Source organism: Pogona vitticeps, chromosome 6, assembly GCF_051106095.1.
Source record: "Pogona vitticeps strain Pit_001003342236 chromosome 6, PviZW2.1, whole genome shotgun sequence".
Classification (NCBI taxonomy): Eukaryota; Metazoa; Chordata; class Lepidosauria; order Squamata; family Agamidae; genus Pogona; species Pogona vitticeps.
This window is the reverse complement of record NC_135788.1, coordinates 11,729,368-11,747,793: the sequence shown is the minus strand read 5'-3', so window position 1 is coordinate 11,747,793 and position 18,426 is coordinate 11,729,368. Positions and strand designations below refer to the sequence as shown.

General features: G+C 40.3%; 1 long non-coding RNA gene across 1 annotated transcript in view; it reads right to left on the bottom strand.

Moving 5' to 3' along the window:
• Nucleotides 1-8,470: 8,470 nt before the first annotated feature.
• Nucleotides 8,471-18,426, bottom strand: part of LOC140707969 (uncharacterized) — a 29,740-nt gene continuing 19,784 nt past the window's right edge. The window contains exons 2-3 of the long non-coding RNA XR_012088094.2: nucleotides 17,884-17,965; nucleotides 8,471-13,270 (exon numbers count right to left, since the gene is read on the bottom strand). This is a non-coding gene — a long non-coding RNA (uncharacterized LOC140707969). The remainder of the gene's footprint in view (nucleotides 13,271-17,883; nucleotides 17,966-18,426) is intronic.

The following is an 18,426-nucleotide window of genomic DNA, read 5'->3' as shown; positions in this document are numbered from 1 at the left end:
AACCTAATGAAGGTAACCATGAGGGCGCCAGTCATTAACTTGTGAAATTAGCAAAGGATCCAAAACAGTCATTTGCACAGAGTGGCACATTTTTGAGGCCAAGACAGCTGAGAGAAAAGAGGTCAAGGAGAAAGAACAAAAAGAGGAGATTTGAGTTTTTAGTTGACTAGCTTGACTCTTATTATTTTTCTGTTTCACTGGCTTGTGCTCATCTTTCTTTCTGTCTTTTTTTTTAAATTGCTGCTGAAACAGAATTCTTTCACAGACTTGTTAATAATATTATCTTTGTTTTATGACTTCCATTTCTTTTTACAAAGAGCTGCCGATTTTTCCTCTTCTCTGACTTCTTCTGATAAGCCAATGCGCTAAAAGGAACACAATGAGACTATTGGTGCAAATTACTGAGTAGATAATGTTGCATGACATTAAGGTCGATGGTGTTGTTTGCTATGGGAAAGGTAGTTAAATTTAAATAAAAGATTGCTCAAATTAGGAAGACCCAATGTCATTGGCTAGACGCAACGGGTAGAATTATAAAAATGCTAATAGGTTCTTCCATCATAATAAATATATTTTGTTGCTAATAGAGCGGAGGGGGAATCCAATCATAGTTAAATATATACTTGTTACAGTTTTCACGTTATCATGTAAGGTTTGGACATTAATTTTCCTATTCATGCAGTGTGCTACAATGAGATGTTCATGCCGTTTTAACGCTTTTCTCATAATGAGTTTCACACAAAACTTTCTTTCTCATCTTCTTAATCTCTCTCAAGACTTGAAACAGAAAATTTTACAGGGATGTTGGCTTCAGCTCTGGTCATGCAGAGGTTCACTGTGACTCCACAACCTCTTTTGTTGGGCTATTAGAGGACACACATCCACAAATAAGGGGGAAATACTGTAGATATATTTCGTGGCGCAGTGGTTAAACTGCTGTACTGCAGCCAAAACTGTGCTCACGACCCGGGGTTCAATCCCAGGTAGCTGGCTCAAGGTTCACTCAGCCTTCTATTCTTCTGAGGTCAGTAAAATGAGTACCCAGCTCGCTGGAGGGGGGGGCAATGTGTAGCCTGGACAATTAACTTGTAAACCGCCCAGAGAGTGCTTGAAGCACTATGGGGCAGTATATAAGCAGCACGCTTTGCTTTGCTTTATAAGTGAGCTTAACAAACATTTTTCCCAAGGGAGGATAAAACATGCTATCTTCTGCAAAACAAAACAGAACTAAAAAAACAAAAAAGGGACTAGTTTTATATCAGCTAAGTGCCCACAACAAGAGCTCCTAAAAGGTCCATGGCCAAAAAAAGGTTATGGATGGGTCAATTAGATGGATAGATAATGCTATAGACCAGGGGTGTCCAACCTTTCACCTTCCCTGGGCCACATTAGAAGATGAAAATTTGGTTTGGGCCGCACATAAATTTGGTTTGGGCCGCATGGGGGGCAGCCCTAGCCGTCCTCCGCAGCCCCGCTCCAAGCACGCTTACCGGCAGCTGTGATCTCATACAGCAGAGGCTGCCAGCTTCGACTCCGGTGGCTTTATGGGGCCGGGAGGGGGTCCGCCTATTGACAGGGACGGTGCAATGCAGTCACGCAGCCCCCCTGTCCCCTCCCCTCCCACTCCTTCCTTCCTTCCCTCTCTCCCCCTCTACTGTTGTGACATGCCCCGGCCACATTCTGGCCGCAAGCGCTGGCAGTGTAACTTGAAACTTTGGAATTTCTTTAAAAATAAAAAATTGCACTGGGCCACATTACGAGTTGACCTGGGCCGCATGCGGCCCTAGGGCCACAGGTTGGACAAGCCTGCTATAGACAAAAGAAAGAGAAGACCAAGCGAATGACGACAGAATTGTAAACAGAAGACCACAAAGCACAAGACGTGCAGTCTGTGGGCCTGTTATTACATTCATAATCCTCATCCATATATTTTAAAAACATGTGTTTAGTGAGTTCTGGGGCATTGTTTGACACCACTTGTCTCCTCCGCCACCCCCAGAGAATGTCATTCAGCAGTATTGACAATCAGCAGTGGGATAAGGGTTGTGATTAAATTCTGAGGCGAACTACATTATGAAGCCAGGTCACTATGCAATGGCATGATTCACCAACTCTTTTGCAACTGCATTCAGTTTAGGTGACCACACAAAGACCCTGGGTTGTTTCAGTGCAAGCGTCCAGACTGGCTCCTCAATCTGATGAGGTTCGATCTGTACTCACAGCCACCCTTCTTTTCCTTCCTTCCTTCCTTCCTTCCTTCCTTCCTTCCTTCCTTCCTTCCTTCCTTCCTTCCTTCCTTCCTTCCTTCCTTCCTTCCTTCCTTCCTTCCTTCCTCATTTATTTATTTATTTATTTATTTATTTATTTATTTATTTATTTATTTATTTATTTATTTATTTATTTATTTATTTAATCTATTTATCTATTTATTTATTTATTTCATTTATAACCCCGCCCATCTAGTCAATTGACTGCTTCCAACATGTGTAATAAAACATTATAAAAGATAACAACGTTATAAACATCAATAATCAAATTATTCAAGGTGGAAAAAATAAAAAAGAAATAAATCAAAGAGCAACTGGAGGGAAGGCCTGCCTAAACAGCCAGGTTTTCAATTGGCTTTTAAAAATGCCCAGTGAGGGGGCCGCCCGAATCTCAGGAGGAAGATTATTCCAGAGGTGAGGAGCAACCGCTGAGAAGGTTTGGTTTCTCGTTGTTTTTTTTTCCTTCCAGACCTCCCTCGGCATCAGGCTCCTCAGCCTCACCTCCTGACTAGAGTGGGTGATACAGGTAGATTTTGATGGGAGTAGGTGTTCCGCCTACTGTGGAAACCTCCTGCTAATCCCTATCTCTCCATTTGTGTTTGCCATCAAGCCACCGAAGCTGTTTAAAGCAGTGTTTTCCATCCTGGGGGGGGGGGCATGAAAACCCCAAGGGGGTTGCAAAGTGTTTTCTGGAGGGAGGTGTTGCAAGTCACCATATATGTGTTGTGGCTCTTATTAAATAATTTCTTCCTTGACCTTTCAGAGCAGGATATAAAAGTTAGTGTTTATGTATATGCATGAGAGACAGGCCCTTTGGGGGAGAAAGAAGCTTCTACTTTCTGAGAAGAGATGACGTTACCCTATTAGAAATCCTTTTTATGCAAATATGGCAGGAGTAGGAGGTTACTTAGCTAGTATCAAAGGAGGTCATGACTCATAAAAGGTTGTGAAACAGTGGTTTAAAGGGGTGCATGACAGCAGTTTTCCAAACTTCTGCATACACATGCAAATATCTACAACGACCATGGAAACACTGTACAGTGGTGCCTCGCTATGGCGAAACATTGCTGAATGGAATGGGGAAAGCCATTGGAACTCATTAAACTTAGTTTAATGCGTTCCAATAGGCTCCAAAACTCACCATTCAGCAAAGTTGTCCCATAGCCCGCAGCCATTTTCGCGCCCTCGGTAAGCGAGGGGAGGGCGCAAAAACGCTGCGCGTGGCCATTTCAGGGCTTCCGGCAGCCATTTTGGAACTGCCGAACAGCTGATCGTCGGGCATCGCTTTGCGAAGATCAGTAAGTGAAACGCTTACCGATCATCACAAAGCGAGTTTTACCCATAGGGGCCATCGGTATGCGATCACATTTGCGATCGCTAAAACCTCTTTGCTATGCGATTTCATCGTTCTACGGTGCACTCGTTAAGCGAGGCACCACTGTAGTCTATTGGACATTATTGGAGTTGTTTCAATTTTATATCCATTTTAATACTTTTTTGTTTGTTTGTTTGTTTGTGGGTGATCTAGTGCTAAACCAATGTACCAATGCAGTGACTAGATGAGCTGGTGCTAAATTCAAGTTTGTTTTAAAAAAAACACACACTTCATGGCAACTGAGGAGAAAACACATAGAGGTAAATTTTCCTGCTGTTCTAATCTATTACTACATCACAAGAAAACCACCCAAAGTCTTCCGCACTGTCCTTTTGTAGAATGAAGAAAATGCTCACACAGGCAAAACACTATTTGAAATAGTTGCAGTTAGAAAGAAGTAGAAGGCCCCAGTAGCAAGGGAGGAAAAAAAAATCCAGACAGGAAGCTAGGAAGGACAGGCTCACATTGACCTTTATGTTGTGTGATCACGCAAAACTTCAAATTCAGCCATGCCAATTCTGGAGCAAATTACAAGATATTTCCCAGTGCCATTGCATGCTGAGTTACATTTACATGACTTTTGTGTTTTTCTGAACATACTGACAATTCTCATGTCATATCTGAATGGGCCCATCATACTGAAAACCAGAATTCATCACATCTGCTTCTTGGCATCATAATTTCTGTGAAAATGGCAAGAAACATTTATTTAAAAAAGACATTTCAATATATTACATTGCATAGAGGAAAAATGCACCCTTATGTCATAAGAGAATAAGTCTGTGGAGATACTTTTTGTTCCTGTTTAGGGGGATGAACGGAGCAAGTGATTAAAACACGAGGAGATTATTAATAACTCTTCAAGGCACAATGCCACAGTATGCCTACCTTGGAAAGGTAGTTTTGTTTGAAATCTGCAACAAAACATAACTCTGGTGAACTCTAATGCCCCCTCCAAGTGGATGAGGTTCAATAATGGCCAGAATTCCATGGGCTATTTTACACTTGTGTAAATACAATGGCCTAAACCGCAGCAACAAATTGCCATTCCCTTACAAGTCACTGCTGGTACTCATTGTTGTGCACCAACCACATAGTAGCTGGGTTATGAGAGATACAAACAGCAACTCACTAAGTAGTATCCATTCATTGCTCCAGTTTACATGATTGCACATACGCCACATAGATGACCTGTAGCAGTGGTGATGAACCTTTTTGAGCCTGAGTGCCCAAACTGCAACACAAAACCAACTTATTTATTTCAAGGTGCCAACACTGTAATTAAACCGGAATACTGAGGTTTTAAGGGATGTGGTGGCGCTGCAGGTTAAACTGCTGAAGCCTCTGTGCTGCAAGGTCAGAAGACCTGCAGTCGTAAGATCGAATCCACGCAATGGAGGGAGCTTGACCAAGCTCCCGCCAACCTAGCGGTTCGAAAGCATGCAAAATGCGAAAATGCGAGTAGATAAATAGGTACCACCTCGGTGGGAAGGTAAAGGGCGTTCCGTGTCTAGTCATGCTGGCTATGTGACCACGGAGGATTGTCTGCGGACAAACACTAGCTCTATGGGTTGGAAATCGAGATGAGCACCACCCCCTAGTGTCGGACACGACTGGACAAAAAATTGTCAAGGGGAACCTTTACCTTTTACTGAGGTTTTAGTTTAGGAAAAAAAACTGCTCCTTCACTGCAAGGGCTAAATGCTTGGTTTTTTTCCCTAGGGGTGGCATTAACAGAGAAATACTTACTGGTCCTCCAATCCCCCGTCAGGCTAGACCAGTAATGGCCACCATTGCACCCCTTTGCTGGACTATGGCACCAGCAGAGGGGAGTGCCAAAATCCAGAACTGGAGGATGGGTAAGTATTTCTCGATGGTGACTTATGGCTCATGTGCCCACACAGAAGGCTCTGCATGCCAGCTGTGGCACATTTGCCATAGGTTCCCCATCACTGACCTATAGGATGATGGCCAATTAGATTTGCAAACATGATGTATTGTTCTTAAAAACCAAATGCCACACATGGTTGAGAAGGGATTGTAGGTGGCACTGCAACACTCAGAGAAGGGGGGGGTGTTATGCTTTCATTCCCCAGGTATGATCTTAATAACATACAGTTAATACTGGCTGGCAGTTACCATATATTTAAAAAAACCATTGGTGTCATAGTTAAGGTGTTATTTGCCTGCAAAGATCAAATGTATAAAATATAAGCAAAGGAATTACTCACTGCAACATTTTGTGCCAATGTTTCTACCTCTGCTATGTTAAATTAATTGTTGTTCTAGTAAAGAAAACCTTGATTTCAGTTAAGAGATTCATTAATAGAATTAAATTTACTGATAATTTTAGTTGAACACTTCCAAGTTGCAGTCTTCAATGGCATTAGTTTGCCGTTTTTTGTTTGGTTAGTTGGTTTTTGCTAGAGTTATTGTTACTGCCTCCTCTATTTACTCTTCTACCCATGTTTATACATTCTCCAGAAACTTGCCTCACTTACTGCTTTTGTTCAATCTCACTTAAACCCAGGCAATGTCTATGAGGCTGGCACTTCTCGAATTATACGAAGAGAGTTGTCAACTTTTTGTCTTGAAAAATGAGCATTTATTTTTGGGGAAAAAAACATATTCACTTTCACAACTTTGATGATTGCCTGGATCTTGTACGGCTTCATTCTCTTTAAAATTCTTCCTTTTGTTTTTGTTATCTTAAGTGTTTTAACAACTCATTTCCTTGGTGTTAACAGTAGCGAAAGAGACAGATAAACATAAGGGGGGGGGGTTTGACTTACCTAGACAACATCAGGAGAATCACAGTTTAATATGACAGAGAAATATGGTACTTCATTTGCCACCTACAGAAAAGTTATGGGGAAAGTTGTCCTTGCTAAATGCAGAAGGAGGATTACCCTATGATTCAAATTTTCCATTGAGCTATGGTTCATGTTGCCAATCCATACTCATCTGGGTGTTGAGATGATAAAGTGTAGAGGAAAAAATTTTGTTTTGCTCCACGAGCTTGTAACAATCAGTTTTTTATGCAAATTGGTGTTCATTCATTCATTCATTCATTCATTCATTCATTCATTCATTCATTCCACTTTTATCTTGTCTTTCTCTCCCACTGGGGACTGAAGGTAATGTACAAAAACATTTAAAATCCACAATAATCGAACGCATACCACTTAAAATTTGAAACTACAATACACAAATATTTTAAAGATATTATTTTAAAACTACAAATCCTAATTTTAAAAGGCATCCCCTGCTGACTCCCCAATAGTTTCTCTAAAGACGTAGGTTTCCAGGTGATGGTGGAAAGAAAAGAGGGAAGACAGCAGCAGCAACACTTCATGAGGAAGAGAGTTCCAAAGTCTGGGAGCAGCCACAGAAAAAGCCCTCTCCTTAAGTCCCACTAAAGGGCTTTGTGAAAGTGGTGAGGCTGAGAGAAAGCAACTGCCTTGAGGATCTTAATACACTCGGGCTGCTCATTTAAGCTGTTCTGGACCTGAACTGTAAATAGCTTTCAAGGCTGGTGCTTTAGATAGGGCCCATAACAAACCAGCAGCCGAGAAAGCTGTTGTAACGGGGAGCACATGATCCTGGCAATCAGCCCTGATAATGCTGCAGCTAGTCTGACCACAGCATTTTGCACCTGCTGACATTTCTAAGCCATCTTCAGAAGCAGCCTACATGGGGTGCATAGTAAATCTGAGGAAACCAAAACGTGTGTCACTGAAAACACATCAGGATCTCAAGGAAGAGGTACAGCTGATGGACTAATTTTAAATGTAAAAATATACTTCTAGTCACAGTGAAGACCCAGGCAGCCAAGTTTAGAGAGAAATCCAAAAGTGTACTCAAGCTTCATTTTTAGTGGGAGTGTAACCCTCACCAAAACAGGCTGAATCCTAATTCTTTGGTCTTCCTTTTGACTTGCCTGGATGAAAATTAAATTTATTCACCTTCATCTACTCCATTCTCAGGCACTGGTTTAGGACAGATACAGGTGTACTCTTTTTGTGAGGAAGCGTGTCATCTTTAGGAGGTTATATGCAAATAGCTATCTGACTTCGAATGACAAGATAATTTATTATTACCTGAAAAATCGAGAAGAGAGGAGCTGAATTTCTGCTACTGATTCAAATTGGCTTTCCAGATTCCCCCCCTTCATATGCTTAACTTTCTTAAAACATTCAGATATTATTTAAAACGCTTTGCTTTTCAGAATTGTGCAAAAAGTTTAAGCTCGTCTCCTCGCTGCTAATGTGTAAGTTGAATCAACTAAAAACCCACATTATAACAAAATTAATAGAATCTATTTTCTCTCTATCGCAGTTTTTACAGGCAGCTGAATAATGCTGGAAAATAGATTAACACCGGGTCATTTGCTTTGCATTTCAAACAATGGGAACACCTTTTCATAAAAGGTAGTGTTAACCCACAATGCTGAACCTGCCAACGCCCCCAGCACACCGTATATCTTTATCTTTAAAATTCAAGTTGTGTCAACAATAATAAATGCCTAAGAACTTGCCCTTAATTTTATTCTTCTTTCCATGGTGTGCGACACACAAAATAACCTTTTCTGAAAGCAGTCAGGACATTTTGAAATGGGAGGTGGCACAGGATGGATAGAAGACAACAGAGTTTGCCCTGTTTCGCTTTCAATTCGTAACTACAAATGGTAGCATGACACAGCAACTCCAGCGTTAAAGCTGAGTGTATCACCATTTTGTTCATGCCTTCCTAGCAGGGATTAAATGACCAAGTTACTTGCAACAAGTTATTTTTAATGTTAATAATGTGGGCATAAGACAAGGCCTGAGAGTTAACGGAAGACTGGTCTGAGGCTGGCAGTACAGGAGAATGATTGTGAAAAAGGCAGCAGCTTGGACATGTGGGGACCTCTGTGGCAAACATGGCCCCTCATGATTGCTTCTCCCCCAAGGCAATCACAGGGTAGTCAAACCATGGCTGGGGATCATGGTTTATGTTTATTCTGGTGCAATTTACTAAGCATGAGGATGGAGCCAAATTAGACGAAGGGGAGAGCCATCATGTCTGATCTCCTTTGCATGTGGTCGTCAGACCATATGGACAACATAAATCTGGATGGCTTCATATGGTCCATACGAGTCCCTCTCCCTTGCTTGGCAGCTGGGACATCATGAATGGAATTCCACAAAATAGCAGGAAATGCATGTCTCAGTTGTATAGGAGGAGGGTCTGGAGTAGATTACATGTTTGCTATGCCAAAAAACAACAATTGACTGGGCAATTGTGACTTAAAAACAAACAGAAAAGGGCTATGTATCCACAAATGGGAACTGAGACCGGACAGCTTAGCAGAAATTTTGTGACATTGGGGGGAACCCTTCTCCAGGAAGATTCTGAGTCATTTCTGGCTTCTCTATATAAAGCCCAGTTTTTAGTAACTTTTGATTATCAATATTCAAACTGTCAGGGAAGCATCCTTAGCTGGTGATTAAAATGGTTTTCTGTAACCCTATGTTCCCAGCTGTACTGCAATCATTCATTCAGTCTTCATGCTTTTGGCTTGCATAGGCCCGACATGGCTGTTGAAAAATAAAAGGAAACCTCCAGTCCTATACAGAATTAGCCCCACCTGAAATCGTTGTTGTCAGTTGGCATAGTATGGTTCACCATCTCTTGGATTAGACTGGGAATGGTCAAAAAATTATTATTATCATCCGTCTTATTGTTCTCATTCTTGTTACTGCTGCTGCTGCCGTGGTTGCTGCTGCTGCTGTTATCATCACCATTATTATTGACAGCAAAGAAGAGGTCTTATCCTTCTATATTTAAACACTACATAATTCTATGATGCTATTCCATTTAATTACTCTGCCAGTACAATAAAATAACACACAAAATCATTATTTCATGACATTAATGAAGTCGACTTTTCTAGTGCAATTTGAATAGGCAATTGAACAACAGTGCTCTAAAACACATTAAAACCAGGTCATCTGCTTTTCATTTCTAACAATATGCCCACACTTCCATGAAGGGTAATCTTAAACTACTTTTTTTCAGAGCAGACAGTACATCTTTATCTTAAAATTCCAAATGTTTCAACAATGGATGATTGTAAAAAAACTAGACAATTATTTCTCAGCCCCCATTGATTAATGACTTAGTCTATGACACACAGAGAAAGTGTAGAACAAAGGAGTCCATTATAATAATGCATAGGCATTAAACCATCTTCATTAATACAGCCTTTTTTGGCTTCATCTTAGCATAAAACAAAATGCACCATAAAGTAAGTGGAGATGCATTTAACTTGAGACATCTTTTCAAATGCAGTAAATGAAAAGCACATATAAAGATGGTGCCCTGTTATTTATTTTTAAAAATATTAATAACGTAGCAGAGCATTCTTTACTTCCACTCCTAGAAAAAGGCAGCTTCTCTGACGAACGTATGGGAGCTGAGGTTCTGCAATCTTCCCTGGTAAGGCCTCTTTTTAAAGTTTCTTTCCACAAAACAGAGAATTTTACCTGGCCATGCAGTGCACACCTGCCGAAACTCCCTTGTTTACTGCCACAGTTTAAAAACTAAGGAAACAGCATGAAAGTAATATGTTGCATGCCTCCCTCTCTCAATCTCTCTCTTTGTTTTTAAAGTAATAGGAACAGAACCAAGTGACCTTCCGAAAGTAAGATGATCAATGGGATGAGATCATTTCATTGGCACAACATTTGCCTGTTACCTTTCACTGCCTAGCAGATTCTGAAAAGCCATTTGCTAGTCACTTCCTTATTGTGGCATCTGCCGCAACTGGAGAACAGCAAGCCAGTCTTTCCAGTACAGTGGTACCTCGACTTACAAACTTAATCCATATTGGAACGGCATTCGTATGCCGAAAAGTTCATAAGCCAAGGCAAGATTTCCCATAGGAATGCATTGAAAACCATTTAATCTGTTCAGGCTGTTTTTCGTTTGTATGTCGAGGTGCTGTTCATAAGTAGAGGCATTAGTTCCCATAGGAACTAATGCAAAGCCGGTTAATCCATACTCTACCACTGGGGGGAGATTTTTTTTTCTTCTTCTTTTGACCTAAAATGAACTTAGGTCAAAAAAAGAGCAGGATTTTTTTTCCTTCGTAAGTCAAGGCTCCGTTCACAAGTCGAAGCAATATTTTACAAACGGAGCCATTCGTAACTTGAAACGTTTGCAAGTGGAGACATTCGTAAGTCGAGGTACCACTGTCTGGTTGTGGAAGCCCTAGCCAGGCTGTGGGCATAGGTGGCAATGGGTGAAAGAAAGCATCATCTAATCATGGTAGCCATGAAGAGATGAGGTTTTGCAATAAAACAGAGTGCCCAGTCATAAGAGGGGAAGAATAGAAAATTCACCCATGCCTGGTATATATGATTCACCCACTATTGTCTTCTGTGTGAGATCGGTGTCTTGGTCTGTTTAATTGAAGGGTTGGTTTGGAGACCCGTGCTTTAGTAGATTACTCACTTCACATATAGAAATGATTGCATGTACAGGTAAGACATGTGCCCCTTAGCAGTTTTAGAAAAACCACAATATTTTCCAAATGATATTCTGAAATTTTATTAATAAATGTGCATGTTTCTTTCGGTTACTCATCATTTGAAGGAAATCAAAACAGCACAGACATATTTTAATCAGTGGGGCATGGATAAAATTGCACATTTTACAAAAAAATGTTTTAAAATGCACACGTTGGGGAAAGTATATGCATTAAGAAACTATGCAATAATGGGAACAAAATATGTCTCACAACCTGGTTTGAAAAACACTTCTGAGAAAATGTAGTAAGGAATCTGACAAATTTTTGCATTACGACCCTTTCAGAAAGGGCTGCCCAGGTTTTGGGATGGATATTGGACATGATGCACCCCCATATCTGTTACTGTATGTCTACAGTTGCCATAGGTGCTCTGATTACATGTTGGGGCTTGCTAGCAAAGCCACACCTAGCAATTTTGACACCTGAAGCAACCAGCCCTGTTTCCCAATCACAGCAACCTGAGGTATGGCCATGAGCTTCCCTAAGTAAAAGGAATGGGAGAATGTGATGCTTCCCACCCTGGTTGGGGGGAGGGTTTGGAGGAAAGTTTATTCTTGAAAAAGAAAAGGGGAAAAAGGAAAAGGGTATAGAAAGGGTGTGCTGCTCATATATTTTGGACTCCATCGTTCCAACTTTTCCAGGAATTCCTCAGGATGCATTCTGGGAGTTCTAGCCCCACAGACCCACACCTAGAGATGCATATATTCACTCATCTCAGAGGTGGTACGCACGGCCTAGCTCCAGCCTTGCTTCCTGCTGGTAATCTACAGAAAAGAAAGCTGCATGGCAGACCTGGGCAAAGTGCGGCCCGAGGGCCACATACAGCCCGCAAACCGCCCGTGGACAGTTTTAAACATTTATAGCTTTTTCTCTAAAGTTGATCAGTTGCTTATCTTTAACATACCACAAAAACCCTCTTTAGTCTTTGTGAAAATTGACAAGTTTAAAATACAACCAATCATAACATCACTGTTTCATTTTATTTTTAAGTAAAGTTGGTTCGGCCCCCAAACACAGTTCAGATTTTTCATGTGCCCCCCCCTATAAAAATTAATTGCCTACCCCTGCTTGTATGGTGTCTCCTGGCAGTTGTAGTCTCATTGTCAATTAGGCTCTATAGAGGGCACCTCGCGCACAACTTACTGCTCTGAGGGAGTGACATGGCAACTTCCTCTCTCTCTCTCTCTCTCTCTCTCTCTCTCTCTCTCTCTCTCTGTGTGTGTGTGTGTGTGTGTATGTGTGTGTGTGTGTGGTGTGTGTGTGTGTGTTACCAATAGGCATGAAGGCCGGGGCTAGGCCATGCACTCTCCAAGGCAGGCCCTGGTCTCCAGATGAGTGAAATGTCGGTGGGCTGGAAATCCCAGAATTCTGCCTCGGGAATTAATTTGTGGAAAATTCGGGAAGTCCCAAAACGACAAATGGCAAATCCCTAGTGAATAGGACCTGGAGGTGTTGCCATTTGTTTTCATAACATTCTCTAGCAGACTCATCTCTAAATCTCAGCACCCATTGAATGTTAGTGCCCGAAGATAAAGCCCTCGTTGGTCCATCCTCATTGCTAGATCTCTGCCAAAAGTAGAGATGTTGAACAAAATAACATCCAGGTCTCTTTAAAATTCTATAATTCTAGGACCTCTTTTTCTCTCTGTTCGTTTGGATCCATAATCAGGCAAATGATTGCGCAAACAACCACTCCTTTTAAACATTTTTTCAAGTTAAATATCCATAAATATCAAAATGGCAAATAGCATGAAATATGTCCAAGATAGAGCCCCCCCCCTCTATTTTAGAAGCAGATAAGACAAAAAATACTGAGCACTGGAGAGATTGGTGAAGCTGTATGCATAAATCACAATGAATTATTTCACAAACTTAACCTCTCTTTCTGCTGCTTAGAATAGCAACACATGGATCTCACTGACACTTGATTCCTGTATTTTCCATATTTATTTGGAGGATGTCCCTTGAATTTGAGTGTTTCATGTCAAGTTCCTGCATGTTCTTTCATATTAAAGAAATGTTATCAAGCTCTTTCCATCCATATCTCATCCCGTCCTGCAAACGTAAGGGACATTTTGTCAAAAACAATTTCAAAAGACTAAAAACAAGCCAAAATGCCCCACTTATGTCAGACAAATGGCAGAGAATAAACTTTACAATCTAAAATTATCATCTTAATTGTAATCCACTTCCCAAGCCAGTCCAGATATAAAGGCAGAACAGCATTCCTGTTGCAAAACAAAAGGTAGTAGCACCTTTAAGAAAAACATATTTATTTCAAAGCAAATTTTTATAGATGATGTCCACTTTCTCTGATAAAGTTACCAATAAATCTGTTAGTCTTTGAGGTGTCACTACCTTCTGCTTTTATTTTTCTCATAGCTGCTGAAATAGACTAACAGGGCCACCTCAGTGAAAACTTATTCAGATTAACCTACCCTCACCAGTGGTACTGTCAAAAACAGGTTTTGTGGCAAAGCTTAGAAAGCTATTTTTAAAACAAATAGATTTAAGACACATCTCAGCCATTCTTAACCTTTTCTTTACCATGGACTCCCTTTAAATATCTTTTGTTGCCATGGACCACAAAGACTTAAGTCAAGATTTAAAATCCTAAAATGCATGAATAAAAATAAAAAGTTTCTCATGAAGGGTCTTTACATTTGGTGAAAAGGGAGAAATAAGTTAATCTGTTAATGCACGCACTCTTATTAGAATGTTTTACCAGAATGATTCCATCTAAATTTAATATAGATATTTAAATATAAATCATCATCACCATCTCCTCCTTCATGGGCACAGGCATTGTTGAGGCAGAGGGGCTTGTGTGCTTCAGTGAGTTTGAGAGCTATGCTGGCAGTAGCATTGCTCCCTGAAGGGTCTCCCAAGCCAGACAGGTGAGAAGCTGAGAAGCCAGACCAGCTGTGCTCACCAACCATCAATTATGATGAGAGGAAATAAACAGAAATCCACACCAGATCAGTCGTCGCCCAGGTAAACAAGGACCGTGTCAGATGCTATAGCCCTTGGACATCTAGTAACAAATGGGCTACAGCAGGGGTCCCCAACCTTGGGCCTCCAGATGTTCTTGGACTTCCAGAAATTCTGGCCAGCAGAAGTGGTGTTGAAGGCTTCTAGGAGTTTTAGTCCAAGAACATCTGGAGGCCCAAGTTTGGGGACCCCTGGGCTACAGGGCTCAAGCAGACCCTGTTGAGGAATCAAGACTGCAAAATATCATAACATTTCTTCAGGCCCTTGTAGAACCCCCCATGAGGCCATCAAGGCCCCCATAGGTCCGTGGGCCATAGGATAAGAGCCTGTGGTATATGTCATTATATTCTGAATTCATACAAATTAAGATGTCTGTCAATTTCAGTTCCTCATTTCTTCAATCTCCCTCGAGTGTTGTTTTATTTCTTACACAAAAACCTACATTTATTTTAGTCTATCCTTCTTCATGCATTTATCTAAAATACACCACTTTTATTTTAAAAGTGCATTTGAATGTTGTCTGTCAACATTTTTTAAAAATCTGCTTACCTGTTATAACCACATCTTTGTACATTTTGAAAAAATTACAGATCTCCATTGCAAAATTTGGAAGGGAAAAAAACTAATTTGAAAGGATACAGTATTTGAATTTCACTTTGTGTGTTAATTTGAAAATGTGAAATTTGGTTTTATACGAACAAAACCAATTTCTCCACATCCTAACTGATTCTCTGACATTTGAGCATCGATTAACCTGAGAGTTCTCTGTGTCCTATAGCGGCTACACTTAGTGGGGAAAAGATAGACACAGTATTTGGAAATTCAGTTTCAGGAGTAAATAATGGAAACTACATCAGTCATTGTCATTTTAATTAGCAAAGCAGTCCATTTTCTTTTCTTTTTTCCTCCTTCACTGAACTGACAAGCCATGGAGCAGTGTGATTTTCTGACACCAGCTCCACTAGGGGTTGTGTCATCCATTGCATACTGTATCTTAAAATGATAATTGGTGTTAGTTTTGCTTTCCAGCCAGATGTAACAGTGTGTTGATTAAGTGTTTTTAAAACTTTAATTGCACCAGCTAAAATGTGTGTGTCTGATAAAATATTTACTGACAGCTTAGCTGGCAAGGACATGCATGGTTCAATAATCATGAGTGGTTGTGTAGTTTGTACATATTTTATAACTTTAATTTGCTGGTCAATGTTTACAGCTTAACGCTACTGAATCTCATCTTGTATTCTGTGGGGTTTATTGATAAACCATCGTAGTATATATTTAAATTATACTTCCCTTTTTTTAAAAAAAAACATGTTCACGCCTTCTTTATGATCTCACTGCTGATACAGAATAAAAAGTCACCTTAATTAAAATGCATTTATCTCATAGTGGCCCATTATTTTGGACACGGGGACACGAGAAAATACATTGGACTACAAAAGGCTTGCATTTTTCTTTTTATACTTCCCTCTTCCCAAGTGGTAATTAAGTTACTTTAAAAACAGCAGAGGGCTTCAGATAACGGATTCTGCTTTTCTCTTCCAGCTAGTTCAGAACATATTCTTCTTGACATATGTCATTTACTATGTATTTTTATTCTCTTCCCCCTCCCCCTTTTACATCATGTGTTGAGGTCTTTTGCATGTTGGAGTGACTATTTATCCACCTCCAAGTTCCTGGAGCTTCTCCAAAGCATAACTGCTCAATTATCTGATGTGCCAGAGCTTCTTGTGTTTGAGTATCTTGGCCAAATATTGGGACAAAGTCTAATGAGCAATCCAGTGACAATGAATAACGCAAGACTTTGGTGTATGCTGCCCCAAGCTAGAATGGTTTTCAGGCCCATACAAGAACATATGCTTCTAGTGTTATCTAAAGATATGAAGTATTTTTGCCAAAATCTTGTTCACCAGCTGAGGCAGAATGTCTCTATATGGTGAAATGTCCCACTGAGAATTAACTAGTCCTACCGAGGCCCAGGGCTTTGAGTGTTCAACTCTTATATGCCTGAATTTGAAACCCTGGATTTTCAACCCTATTTGTGCTGAACCAGGGTTGCCACCTGTCTTTCTCAGAAGCTCCTCATCCTTAACACATACGTAGCAGGACAGTATAATAGCAATTCCTGTTATTCCAAAAATACTTTAAATATCTTAATCTGCTGAGGTTTGCTGGTGGAGATAGGAAAGGATGGCAATTCATGAGGTAGCTTTTGAAGATTTGATAAAAAATCTTCAAGTTTCTTAACGTATTCAGGATAGTAAGAACTTGAAGTGTAAAAAAAATCTAAAGGTGGAAAAAAGTGACATATCCCTAGCTGTACCCAAAAGTCAGTACTGTATATATATATATACAGTACTGACTTTTGGGTACAGCTAGGGATATGTCACGTTTTTCCACCTTTAATTTTTTTTTTTTACACTTCAAGTTCTTACTATACATATATATATATATGCAGCTGGAAAAAGTTCATAGACTTGCATGTGCTGAATATTCATTCCTCTCAGTCCAAACCACTTTTTATTTTCAAAACCAGAATTGACCAGAAAGTGTCTTCCAGTTTTGAAAGACAGGCTATTTTGAACCTTAAAGCAATTCAGGGGAAGAAATAGCCCTTAAATTAATGCTGATGCAATTAGCTCTTTTGGCCAATTTATTTCTTTTTTTAATGGAGGTTTGGGTACCCCAGGAGTCACACCAGTGATTTTGGTGAGCTGCACAATGCCTGCCATAGAGTGTCCCATTCTACATGGAATTACAAAGTCATAACCAGCAGTACATGTTTAGGAGACCACAGGGACATGCGTAAGAAAGAAAATAATTCAACCCTATGTGATCACTGTAACATAGCTGTGATTTGAGGAAGCTTATTATTACAACGTTGTTTACCAAGGTTTTGTAACACAATTTGCCCTGTGTGTTAGAGGCTCCCACCTTGCTAAATTAACAATGTTTTTTTCTAAAAGAAAATCGCCAGCCAAACAAATCAGCTGCCCCAAAACTTTACCATTTTTAGCCATAGCTGGAACACAGCAGCTACATTTGACCTTAGCAGCTTTGCACACAGTACAGGCAAACAAGCTTTGAATTATTGCTATGGGACAACATAACCATTCCATTCCTATGACCCCTGGTGTCTGGCAAAATACAGCAGAACAATAATTGTCATCCTTCCTGTACAATGTGTAACGTTTGACAGAGGTCAGCATTCGCTACACGACCTTTGGCTGGTACTCAAAGAGGTAATATCTCTTCTCCAGTTCAGTTGATAAAATGTTAAATAGAATCAATGTTGGCCACGCTTTTGTGGCGCTGGAGACAAAACCAATTTTTTACACTAAAGCGTGCCTTTTAACAGACAGAAAATAGCTTCAGTGACAGCTTTTCTCCAGCTACCTTGGTAAATATATTATTTCAAATGTCAAAAATTTAATTTTCTCAAGAAAAGTGGCATAATTCTTATTTCCAATCTGTGGAATGGCATGATTAATATCATCAGGTGCTGCTGTATTACATGGAATAGAATGGCTTCTGCAAGTGATCTTTAAATAGCAGGAAAGGAAGGCTGAATTTGTACAGATTTCAAATTTGTATGTGTGAGATCAGTTTTTCAACAGTAAATACCTTTGTTGCCTCACAGGTGTTATATATCGCCAGTGTTATTCAGCCCTGCTTACCTGAACATATGCTCATATCACCAGAGGTTGGGTTGCCATGTGACAGTTATTAGAACACTGTTTGTCTTTGTTGTTGTCATTTCTAGGAGTGGAGAAAGACATAGGTGAAAAAAGAGTGCCCAGGTATGGGCAGGTCACCTTTATAAGAAAATAATCAGAGATTTTAGGGGATGCTGGCAATTTAACAGGTGGGCATTTACATTTCCAAGATCTGGTGCAAAGTCAGGACAACTCTAGATGGACCTGTCTAATCTAGATTTTACTAAGGCATGTCTTGAGGATGTACAACATCCTGAAAATCACACCAATGACTTTTAGCAGCAGAGCCCATCAACTTCTACTTGAAACAAGGGAAGAAACAAAGCAGTAAAGCAAAGCAAAAAAAAAAACAAAGCATGCTACTTATATACCGCCCCATAGCGCTTCAAGCACTCTCTGGGCAGTTTACAATTTAATTATGCAGGCTACACATTGCCCCCCCCCCCAGCGAGCTGGGTACTCATTTTACCGACCTCGGAAGGATAGAAGGCTGAGTCAACCTTG